Consider the following 12298-nt stretch of genomic DNA (forward strand, 5'->3'; position numbering starts at 1 on the left):
GTGTTGTAAGAGTTTCTTTGTGTGTCATTCTACACAGAAACCAGATCCCAAGAAAGAGTAAGAAATTTCTTTTTAAACTTTAAAGTGTTTCCTCTAACAATCTTTTGCCCCACTGTCTGATTGGGTGGTTGGCAGATGAGGGATTCTGCTCTTCCCTGATTTCCTGGAAGAGCCTGGCTGCTGGCTGAAGTCACTGCAGCCAGAAGGATGGGAGGGACTGTCTTGCAAAAAAGGTGGTGATGGATGCTTGTTAATGGAGAAGAAAGAGTTCTTGGACCTGATTTAATTTCCCCAGCCTTCCTAGGAAAGGGAGGAGAATGAATGCATCTCTCCCATGCAGCACTGTTCCAGCTGCCTCCTACCCTTCTGTATAGGCACTAGCTCCATATTTCTATGTTGAGCAACAGAGGAGATGCTCCAGTCTGGACCTAAAGCATCTTAACACTTATGCTATGGTTTCTCACTCTGTTCTCCACTGCATTTAATTACAGCCTGTTCCTTAGAGCCCTTGTTGTCTCTCTATTAACTGCCCTGTGAGAAGAGAAGGTGTTTCTCTGGGTACCACCCAGATGTTTCAGCAGGGGAGGAGGGAAAGGTGGAGCACTAGGAGACACAGGAGAGGACTGGAAAGATGAGCACACTGGCTGGGTGCTCCTGATAAACTGATTGGCAGTGAAGTAATTAGCACTGGCACACTGCCAGTGCTGAGCACTGATGCAATTTGCTTGGATCAGGCTTTCAAGGTTTTTTGCCCAAGTCTTGGTTCCAGCAACCCCAGCAGAGAACTGCAGTTCATCACAGGAGAGGGGTGATAAACTGGTGTGATAAATCTCATGGCTGTCCATCTGTAATAGGTGTAGCTGGGGGATGAAAAGTGGAGAATTTCTGAGTATCAATGAAGTCAAATCCTGGCAATCCAAATGCTGTTTGGAAACCAGCTCTGTGGGGAATGACTGTTTTATGGTATCTGGGCAGAAAGACCTGCTGGGGATGTGTATAGAATTAAAGTCCTGTGAGATGAGCCTGGGCTCACCAGTATTTGCTGGAAAAATTCAGCAGTTACATGAGTGCTGGCTGAAGGAGTTCTCTAAGAAATAGGCTATGGCTGTTTGAACACTTAGAGTTGGTGCTGTGCTTAAACTCTGAGAACCCAGAAGGGCTAAAGAGGGATGTGGAGAACAGCTCTTCTCTCCTAGATGCTTCTTTTCTTATACTCCCATCCCATGGGACCCTGGGCACAAGGCAGGTGTCTGATGCTGTAGCAGTGATGAGCAGCTTTAATCACCATCCTGAGGGGTAAATATTACTTAGAGCTGTGCCTCGGTATCTTTAGAAAGAATATATCCAGAACGAAGAAGTAAAGAAGGAACATCTTGTTCAGCTGATTCAGTTGTTTTCTGAGAAAACGTGGAAGCTCTGAGGTCCTGTCAAAGGCAAGACAAAGCAGCAGCACAAAGTTGTGGAGAAGGAACTAAGGACAATGATTGATCAGGCTTGAGTACTCTGTGTATGCAGATTGGCAGCAGTGATGGTACACACTGTATTGAAAAGTTAATATGTAAAGGCAGAGTTATGTACTCAATTTGTGCAGTTTTACATTGCTTAAAAGGTGGAATTGCATAAGGGATTGTTTTTCTGGGATTCAAAATTTCACTATTTTGGCTAGCAGAACTGGAGTGAAGAATAAGGAAAAATAATGGCTGGGTTTCTAAATAGAAAGAAAAAAGGATTTATTTTTTGGAGTGCTTCCTGCATCTTTCTTCTCCCATATCAGTAAAATCACCTCATGTGTTCTGCCTGAGTGAGAATTAAATTTGCTGTATTGTCTGTAACTTACTAGCAGTTTGAGTTACAGCAGCTGTAACTTAAATAGATTGAAGACATTTTCTGTGTAACTGTCTATTGCATGTTTATCCCACACATACCAGACATTATACCTAATAGGTAATTTTTTCCTAGGATCCTCATAGTAGAGCTGATGAGGCCCAGCTCCCATCTCCAAAGAATTTTCCTTAAAGCTGTTGCCCAACTCATCTGCTGCTGCCATTCTGCCGCTTGAAAAGGGGGTTCTGCTTTACATGATGCTGGTGCTGAGGGGGTTGTGAATGCTTAACCTTTTCACATATCTGGGATGAATCTGTAACCTATTTCACATTCCTGCACCTGCTGTATTTTAGTCTCAGTTTTAGAGATGACTGCTCAAGGAAACTACTTGGAATTTAAGACGAGGAGCTAAATTAAGAAAGAGTGAATATAACTCAGTGCATGGGTGGAGGAAGAGGAGCATCACCTGTCAGCTCACACCCAAGGCATTCAGAGACTCAGGGAAACTGTTTGCTACTCATCATTAGGGGACTGGTTGTTAACACATTCAACATGAGTAACTCAAGACTTGCCACCAGAAAGTCCTCCTGACAGTAGGCATCCTCTAGTTAGTCATCTTTTGTGGATGGCAGCAGTAATCCATGGAAACCCCCATCCTAAGGACTGCAGCTTAAAAGCCACTGGTTAAGACAGCTGCCTCTGGGGATGTTGGTGTGTATTTTATAATGTCTTTTCTTCTTTTCTTTCTGTGTCAGAAAGAGACTTGGATCTGAGGGAAGTCAGGCTCTGCATTCCCTTGGGGTCACTGTAGACATTGTGCTGCTGGGTCAAAGCCAGTGCAGGTTTGTCCAGAGTCAGTGTGAGTTGGTTTTCAGCAAGAGCTCCTGGCCTTCCCCATTTGCCATGTTATGACTTCTCAAGGTGTCATGGAATGTGGATTTTTGCTGTTTGTTCTGCACTTGTGTAGCAAGGAATGGTTTCCTTTGCAGTTGTTCCTTCAGGAAAAGTGAGACCAGGTTGTGGACCAGTGTCGGGCTCATGGTCCTCTTGATTTCTGGCTGTTTCTTTGGCCACTACAACCAGGAAGAGGACTGTCCACCAGATAGGCTGTGAAGAGCAGGCCAGAGTGGCTTTTGGGCACTGTGCATGCTCAATGGCCTGATTTTACAAACCACATCTCAAGGTGTACAAGTATGTGAAGTTACAGCCTGTTGAGGTTTCCAAGGAAAGTAAGCTGATCAGCCAAGCCAGTGTTTCTTTGGATGCCATGGAAAAGGCAGTATTGAACATCACTTGCTTATTCCAGTTTCTGCACACCCATTTAAGCTGGTGTGTGAGCACAGAGGTACCTGCTCTCTAACAACAGTGCTTATTGCTGGAATTCTTCCACACAGACCAGTGCCTCACTCGTCTGTGATTCATGGCTTGAAAGGATCAGTAGTGTGTTTGTGTTCTGGGATCATTGTACAGTCTAAATCTTGACATTTTCTTCTTTTTCCTCTTGTGTGTAATAAATAATATTTAAGGAAGCTGTTGAGAAGGATATGGGTTTGAAAGCTCTCTTTCTTCCAAAAGCCCCCCCAGTATGTGTAGACAGTTGTAAATATTTTTCATTGCAGTTGTCACACTTGGTTTAAGATCCCAAAGGTGAAAGTCCATAGTAAACTTTCTGTTTTACCCCAATATGCTTTTTTGACCTTATGAAAAACTAAATAAACTCACAGTATTGTGGCCTTGGGGACAGGCCAGGAAAAACGCAGTAAATGGAGCAATATCATCACCTTTCATGGCAGTGCAGATGATTGAAGGAAAAGTATGTGCTGTCAACAGCAGGGAAATCCATTTATTTTATTTACTTTCTTTCAGCTCCTGATTTTCATCCACCATGTTCTGGGGTTTTCTGGCTGTTACTTGTCAGCCAGGTGCTCAGCGAGCTTCCTTCTGTAAACTCCAAATGTCTGCAGCTGAATGCTGAGCTGGGAGAACCCAGACTGCGGCCAGGTTCCTTCTCCATCGGCTTGGCAGAGTTTTCTTGAACCAGAGAAATTGCATGGGATTAGCTAAGAACTTGGTCTCAGCCATGTCTTGGCTCGTGCTATAGCCATCTATTTATCTAGAAATAAATTTTATAGCTAGGTGTGCACTTGGCTGTGCACAAAGCTGATTGGAACAGAGTTAGGAGCTGAGGAGGCTCCTGAAAAAGCCTGAGGTAGAAAAGGTGCTCTAGCAAATGAGGGCCCAGGACTGCCCTGCTGTGTGGTCCTTGTGCACAGCTGCCCGTCTGGTACTGGAGATTATGCCCAGCCTGGATCGCCTGTGTTAGGCTCAGCCTAGTTCAGACCTCGCTGTTGTATGGCACATTTCCATCTTGGCATTATTTATTATCACTGATGTTTCCTGGTATAATGTGTGCTGACGCTGGAAAGGATTTTCAGTGTGATGCCTAGGCGTGGCTGCTGCCTTTGGCAGAGCCGTTTTCAATCGCAGGGGCTGAAATCGCTGAAAGCAAAGCTGGGCGATGGCAGGGGCAGGGACGGCAGCGCCGGGCAGGGGAGCTGGGGGAGAGGTGGGAGCTGCTGCTGCCAGCGCGGACAGGCTGCAGCTGGGCTCGTCTGCCCTGCCAGCGCTGGGAAAAGCAGGTCAGAGCAATCCTTCTGGGACTGACGTGATGAAGGAGAGGGCAGTGTCTGGAGAGCTGGAGGGTCTGTGCGGTGTGGCCTCTCTGCTGGCATCCTCCCCCGCTGCCGTGCCCGGCCCCCCCGTGTCCCGCGTTCCCGGGGGGAGCGCAGCCCGGCGGTTCTAGGAACAGCTCGGCCCGAGTCAGCAGCCGCCAGTTCCGGGAACCGCGGCCCCGGGCCCTGCGGGACGCTTCAGGGAATTCTCGCTGCCATTCCAAGCATGGCAAAAGAGCTCGTCCAGTGACCTGAGGCTCCCCCGTGGCCGGGGGCAAAAGTTTGGAATCAGGCCACGGGAGCGGGAAGATTACCAGAGACTGGAGGGGCTAGAGATTTATGCCCCGCTCAGCTCTTTACTACAGAATGCTATTTGGCTTCTTGAGTGATCCAGAGAAGGAATTTGCTACATAAGAGACAGCAGTAGTGACCACAGGAATGTAGAAAAGGGATATGGCGTTAAAAGGTCAAAATTTCCCGCCATCAGTCATCATCTCCGTGGTAGGAGTCAGAGAGGGTGCCAGGAGCTCAGACAGACTTTGGGACCCTGAGACATCCCACAGCCACGTGGCCTTGAACAAGTGAAGCAAGACAGCCTGAGTTCCACTGCCTGCTGCTGCTGTCCCACGCTTTGTGCTTCCCAGTGCCACGACTCATCAGTCCTTGGCCTGTGCCGAGTTCAGGCTGTGTGTTCCCTTTTTCCAAAGCAGGAGACGATGGGAGCTTTTCTCTAAGGCCCTGTAGAGCTTCTAAGGAAAATACTCAGCATGACACTGACAAATTAATGTTATTTTTGCTGCCCACTTAGAAGTTAAAATTATTTCACATGCTGCTGGCAGCCTGGGAGGAGTGAATTTCTCACAGCACTTGGCTTTAAACACATCTTTTACATGCAGTTACTGAATTGCTTTGGGTTCCCTTCAAATTAGCAGGGAATTGAGGAAGTTGTTCAGTTGGATATTGGCTTCCAAGGCACTTTTCTCAGTCACTGTAGCAATGCTGCACACAATGCTTGCCTTCTCAGATTTTGGGTAGGGCATGTGTGGAGGGGTCTCTCTCCTGGAGAGGTGAGCTAACCTACCACGAGTTGCTCCAAGACAGGAAGGAAGGACTCACATTTTCTAGCCTTCTGGCCAGACCAGATGAGACCCCTAGGCCTTGACTTCATCAGTGCTGTGAATTTCATTGGGATGTTATCATTTCGCACACTATTTCTAGCCTAGTCCTACTCTTTGAAGATCTGTGAACTCTGTACCAACTTTGACCCTGAATTTTGCTGCTCTTTTTTGACTTGGGCTGACAACCACAGATCTGTGCTCCAGCCAGCAAGGGTGTTGTCCCCTGGGGCTGTTTGTTTAATGCCATCAGCTTTCCCCTAGACTTTAGTGCAGACTGTTTCTTTACTTTAACATTTAATGCCTTTCTCAGGTACCAGTCAGCCCCCAAACCTCTCCCTGTTTATTTATTGGGATTCTGCTTGTAATGTTTGATCAGACTTTCTGATACTGCTTTTGAGTCTTTCCTCCTCTTCATTCTTTGTTGTTTCCTCTGTATTTTTCCACTGTGGAGAAACTTCCACAAAATGAGAGCCAACAAAGTCTTTTCAGCTCACATATGCCCTGGGTTTGGGAAGAAGCATATGCTTGTGTTTGTGGGGGAGGCAGTTGCTCTTGCTCTTTGTGTAAAAGACCTTAATGTATTCACAGGGTTATGATGCTGGAGTAGCTATTCCATCAAAGCCATAGCAACTTCCTTGTTGCCTTTCATTTTCTTAGTCTATTATATGTGTTTGGTTTCTATGAACAACTGATTAAAATGCATAAGAGTAGCTCTTTATTAAGGTTTTATTAACATTTAATTTGCTTTTCAGTTTTTGGTAGGAGATCAAAAGGCTTAGCTCTTTCCTAGAAAGATAACAAAAGAGTTGCAGTGCTGTGCTAGGATAATGTCCCTCTAAGAACTTCATGTGCTCTGCAGGGACGTGGGCAGAGACCCCCTGCCACCAGGGGTACATGGAGGGAGGCCACAATGGAGTGCTCACCAGATCTTGGGGTCTCAGGTGCCACAGGCAGGAGCAGCTCTGCCAGCTGCACTTGGAGCATCCTTCCTGTCTGTGGACTGCAGGGGGTTCTCTTGCTTCTGCTCTCCTGGACACAGGTGAAATCCTGAATTCAGCCCCTCCAGTCCACCCTCCCTCAAGCCCTCTCCCTGCTGTGCTTTTATACCACAAGGGTGAGTGCTGGGTGATTCACGAGGGTGATTCCTTGGCACAGCTTCTTCCTGGTCTCCCCAAGTTTTTGCTGGTGTGTATTTGATGCAGGTGCTAGTGAATGAAGCTGTTGAAGAAAAGATTGCCTGTGAACTCTTCAGCTGGAGTCGTCCTTTTTCCCCATACAGGTTCAGTTCCCTTCTTGTTACTTTTCTGTGCAAAGTCCTTCAGGAACTGGGAGATCAATTATATTTGCTTTGTTTGTAGATGCTCTGCTCTAAGGGAGTTATTCCCAATTCTTTCAGAGCATCTCCACTGAGCCTGAATGTAGGTAAAACAGCAGAAGCAGCTGTTCTTTCATGTTTGCATTTTCCTCTTGTTCACCAAATCTTCTCCTTTTGGATGCAGGCATGTGTTCAAAACACACAGGACTCCTTGGGTTTATGATTTGTTGCTTTGTTACAGCAAAGAGACAGGATGAAGCTGAGAGGAAACCTCAAAAATTCTGTATGAAAATGGTGGTGGGGGGGGAGATATTTTCTTTCTTCTCTCATTTTCCCTTTCTGCAACTGATGCAGGTGCTCCATGTCATTATTCTCTCAGTTATCAGCTGCTGCTTATGTGGATAGACCCTGCAATTCAGCTGTTGCTGACTGCCAAGAAAGAGGGGTTGTTTGGTGACAGAAACTTCTTGCTGTTGTTGTAGATCACTGGCAGAGAAGTAGAGCAATTACATTTTTTGTTTGTGAAGTCTTGAGGGATTTTTGATCCATGCATTGTTGCATTTTCCTTTGACTTTCTTTCTAGCAAAGGTTTGCTTTGAAGTTTGCACGTAACTCGTTTGTTACATGCGTCTGCAAAGGGTGAAACAAGTCTCAACTTTTCTGGCTGCTTGCTTTCAAACAAGCTGTGCAATGATTCCTCGGAGGACCTGTCAAGGAGTTAATTTTTTATGAATTTGTTACCTAATCTGAAGAATCAGGAAGATGTTCAGCTTACTTTTCCTATGGGAAACTGAAGTCCTAAAGCAAACAGATCCTCCCCCCTCACTAAACACACAAATTTATTGCTATAATACTTCCTTTGTCCTGTAAGAGAACCCCCTTTCTTTCAGATATCAAATGCAGAGGTAGTTCCTGCCTGAGCAAGTTTCCTTGTGAGTTATGAGCAATGCCTGGGATTGGGACTGAGCATGGCTGCGTTCCCTGCAGATTGGACTGGCTGCCCACAGCCCTTTGGCTAACTGGGTTGTGCCATGGGCTGTTTTGGCTCCTAGAGTAAGGCAGCTTTTCCTCTTCTTCCTCTGGGGTGTTCTCTATGCCACCCCTTCCTCCTCTGGGGTGTTCAGTGGAGCTGAACTGATTTTCACTGATTTCAGTGGAAAATCCCACTTGCTGGGCTCCATGGAGCTGCTGCTGACAGCCAGGGCTGGGCACACCAAGGAGTGTGGAGCAGCTGGAGACAAGTTACACTGGGAATAGTTACAGCATAATGTTCAAAGACTGTCCTGGTCTCTTTGGGGTGTCCTAAAGAAGTTGCAGAAGGCATGGCATTCCCTGCCTCCTTAGCCAGGGGAGACATCTGTCCAACCTGAAATTAGTGCTGTCCTTGGAAGAGGGTTTTCCCTGTGAACTGGCTCCTGGGTGGGGTTTGGGGAAGGCCTGTGCAGATTTCTTGCTCAGCAGTGGATAGGAAGCTTCCAAAGGTATTCACAGCACCATATGGCTGCAACATGATGTAGTGTCAGTGTATTAATTCCCTCCTGAGACTGCATATCTCTCCCTCTTTGTTTTGCCTTCTTGTTTGTCAGTCCCCCTTCTCAGTCTCCTGTTGCACGAGACTGTCTGGGAGAAGGCTGAAGAGAGCAGAAGCAGGTGAAATGTTTAGAAACAACACAATTTCCTGGAATAAGGCATTAGCAGTTGTCTTTATCGACTGTCTTCTCAGTCCCAAGAGGATGTTTAAGCAGCTCAAAGGCTGCACAAACCATGTGTGATAACAGTAAAGGGCAATGCAGGGGCCGATGCCCCACTGGCACAGCCCTCCCTGACCCCACAGCTGGAAACACTGAGCCCCTGAAGCTGCCAGGATGCAAATGGGGGTGTTTGCATGATTCAGTCCCCCCGTTTGGCAGGAGGTGCTGCAGTGCCACAGCTCAGAGCCATCTGCTCCAGCAGCCTGGAGCAGGAGAGCACACGCCACTGGAGCTGCTCACACAAAGGCTCTGTGCTCGGTGTCCTTGGCCTCACTTCTCCCACTTTGCTGCGTGATCACAGGAGATGGGTTTGCACAGTGAGCAGCAATTCCAGTCACGGGGTCAATTCCGAGTGGATTTTTGCCCCACAGCTCTCACTAAAAGTGTGGAGACTTCCATCTTGCCTCCTTTCTGGGCACTGCTTCCCAAACTGAGACCCCCCCCTTGTCAGTGTAAGGTGCAGGCCAGGTGTGGTTCCTTCCAGACTTCAGGGAAAATTCATTTTCGGCTTTGTGTGCTTCCCTACGCAATATTTCCAGCTGATCCATCTTCCTTTCTGTGTTTCATAGAATTTGCTCTTAGAGCAAAGCAGTAGATTTTGGTTAGGTGGAGTTTTTTCCTTTTTTTTTTTTTTTTTCTTTGTGATAAAGCCGTTCAATTATTTTCCTCAGAAATCCCTCCCTCGGTGTGCTGATTGGGCGTGTGGCAGAGGAGGGACTGCTGTCAGCGCGGCTCAGTTCCTGGAAGAGCTGAAACGCAATGGAAATGACCCCAGGGAGCAATAGGCTTTCCACAGAAACCTGATGGGGGAAGGGCTGCTTGAGCCTGGATGGCTTTAAGAGCTCATTTAGCTGCCTTTGTGCAGCCTGACAGGGAAAGGGAGGGAGTGACGGTGTTACACACAGCTTCAATCACATCAGTAGGGTCTTAATGCAGCATCCTGTGGTAAGGACATTGGGCCATCCTTTTGTGGGTCTCTGCCCCCGGGCACCCTGTGGGTGCTGTCAGCATCCTGCTCATCAGAGACCCAAAGGCTCAGCAGATAAATTTGTCCACTCCTTTCTTACACTAGAGATTTGTAATTCTACATCCTATTCCCATTCGTATGATGTTTTCCTTCACCTTTCACTATTTTACTTGCACTGTTCCTGCCTCCACTTTTAAAGGAACAAACATGAATTGCAAATTTCGTAGCTGTGATTTAACCTTTTTTCCCACTTGTACTTCTGGGCTGGGCTGGTGATAGGATCTGAACTGATCTTTTTGGATCAGTCATCCCACAGATGTTTTCATATTTACAGAATCACTGATATCTTTTTTTATCTGGACTCAGTATCTGTTGCCTCATGCTTGAGGGCAACCAGGGAAGAAGGGAAGAATACCACCTCAGTCCTTATGGCAAGGGCCTAAGGGAGTTCACATTAAATGAAAAATCTGCCTGTGCTACAATCTGGAAATAAGATAGCAGTGGAAAGATTTGTAAGCTTCTTCCCACCCCAGCTCGCTTTGGGTGCAGTGTGCTGTGGGTGCAGCCTGAGGTGTGAGCAGGCATGGGAAGGCACTGCCTTGGTGCTGTCAGACTGAAGCTGCCATGTAGGAAAATGCTGCTTTGCATGAGAGCATTCCTGAAGGCTGGAAACCTTTGGAGCCTACAGCTTCATCTGCCCTGAGCTCAGGAGCTTGTCTTTGTCAGCTAGTCAGAGTGAAGCAAGGCAGTGCCTGGATTTCAAGTGCTCGTGCTCTGTGTACTCGGTGTTTTCTCAGAGATTGATTTTATGTAACTCACTGAAATTACTTAATTGCCTTGTGTCTGACACTGAGACCAGAACATGGGGCATCTGGGGTGCTCTGAGGTGCAGGGATTTGCCACCCTCCTGCAGGCTCTGCTGGGCTCTCAGCACAATGGGCTGTTGCTCTTAGAAGTTATCCTCTCAGGATTGATTCCCACTCCTGTAGTGGGTGAGCCTCACCTCAGACATCAGGTGCCACTGGCACTAAGATTTAAAGTTTTCTTGCCTGCACAGGTGGCCCTTCACAGTTTAAGCAGAAAAAAAAAAAGATACTGCTATTGATGTCACACTTGATCCATGGATGCTCAGCCAGCAGCAAATGTAACCCTGCTTCTTGGCTAGAGAAAATCAGAAAGGATTCTGCTTTTGTTTCCTGCCCAGGAACTTGAGTTTCCCCCACTGGCTCCTCCATTCCCGCATCAAAGCCTTTTGTTAGGCTGTCTGCAGCCACTGCTGCACAGAGTTCTTGTGATGTGCCCTTATCTACACACTTGGGTGACTTAGCTGGGAGCTGCACCACATTTTCCACAATATGGGAGAAATTCTTTATACATTACAAAGTATTAGTGCACCATATAGAAAAGGCAAAAGTACTTTTCCAAGCGGGGGGGTTGAGTATAATTAAAAATTTCTTTTTCCAAGCTCATTTGGTCAGTGTTGGAGACTCAAAAAAATAAGGATATATATATATATGTGTGTGTGTGTGTGTGTGTGTATATTTCCATATATATAGATAAATAAGTCTGATACTCATAACAAAAGGACTTGGCATTTAACAGTGCAGAGAAGTGAAACTAATCAGATATGTTGTACGAAGACAGCATGAAGAAATGCTGGTTTGTAGTTGTTTCCTTTCCAGGCAAATCCTCTTAACTCTCTTCTGTCAAGTAAACACCGGGTGGATGAGATATTTGTCACGAGAAGTGTGTAACTAGATGTAATTAGTAACAGAATCCAACTTTCCATGAAAAGCTTCTTAGCAGGGAGTCAGTCCTGTTCAGGTACTCCAGGGCTGCCCTGCTCCTGCTCCATCAGGGTGAGCTCCCAGGGAGCAGCAGTGCTTCCTTGCTCAGCAGAGCTGCCTCCAGCACGGTGGGGAGGAAGGGCAGCACAGCACTGGGGTTTGTGCAAGAGCAACAGAGAGCAGGGTGCGAGCTCTGGGATCAGAGGTCAAGCCAGAGTTTGCAGTTTGAGAGGGAAAGGACCAAGGGAAGACTTTCTATAGTGAGAAGCCAGGACAGCTTTGCCTCCGAGCATATAAAGCCAGGATCTGAAATGTGGTGTTGATTGCTGTGGGGACAAGGGAAGCCACTGGTGCTTTCCTTTATGGTCCTACCCCTCCCATGCACTTGTCTCCTCTGGCAGTGCAGGGAAGAAGGGAGCTTGGGTCACTTACAAATTGCTCTTGCTCAGATTTGAGGCAGCGTTGCAAGGGCAAGAAAGAGTCACCTTTGCACAGGGTAACTTTGGGCCTGGCTTGCTTTGTGTTGAGGTTGCTGGTGTGGGGCTGAGCTCAGCGGAGGCGGCGGCGTGGAGAACCAACCCCTTTGCGTGCTGCCATAAGCAATTCTCTGGGATTGCTCTCAGGGTTGTTTGGAAGCTGCCCTGGGTGAGACTCCTCAGGCCTGGGTCGAGCCCTGGCTGTTCTGGCGCCGGGCGCTTTGCCCACTGTCCGTAAAGGCCGTTCCCGCTGCGGCGGCGCCGGCCGGGCGCCAGGGAGCTTCTGGGTCAGAGGAGGCAGCCTGGGGGACTTGAGAACATTTTGGTCTCCTGGCCCCTCACCCAGGGTCCTCCCCAGGCCACCCATGGGCAGCACCTGTCTCCATGT

The sequence above is a fragment of the Pyrgilauda ruficollis genome, unplaced genomic scaffold, assembly GCF_017590135.1.
Source record: "Pyrgilauda ruficollis isolate IOZ18807 unplaced genomic scaffold, ASM1759013v1 scaffold10, whole genome shotgun sequence".
NCBI classification, from domain to species: Eukaryota; Metazoa; Chordata; class Aves; order Passeriformes; family Passeridae; genus Pyrgilauda; species Pyrgilauda ruficollis.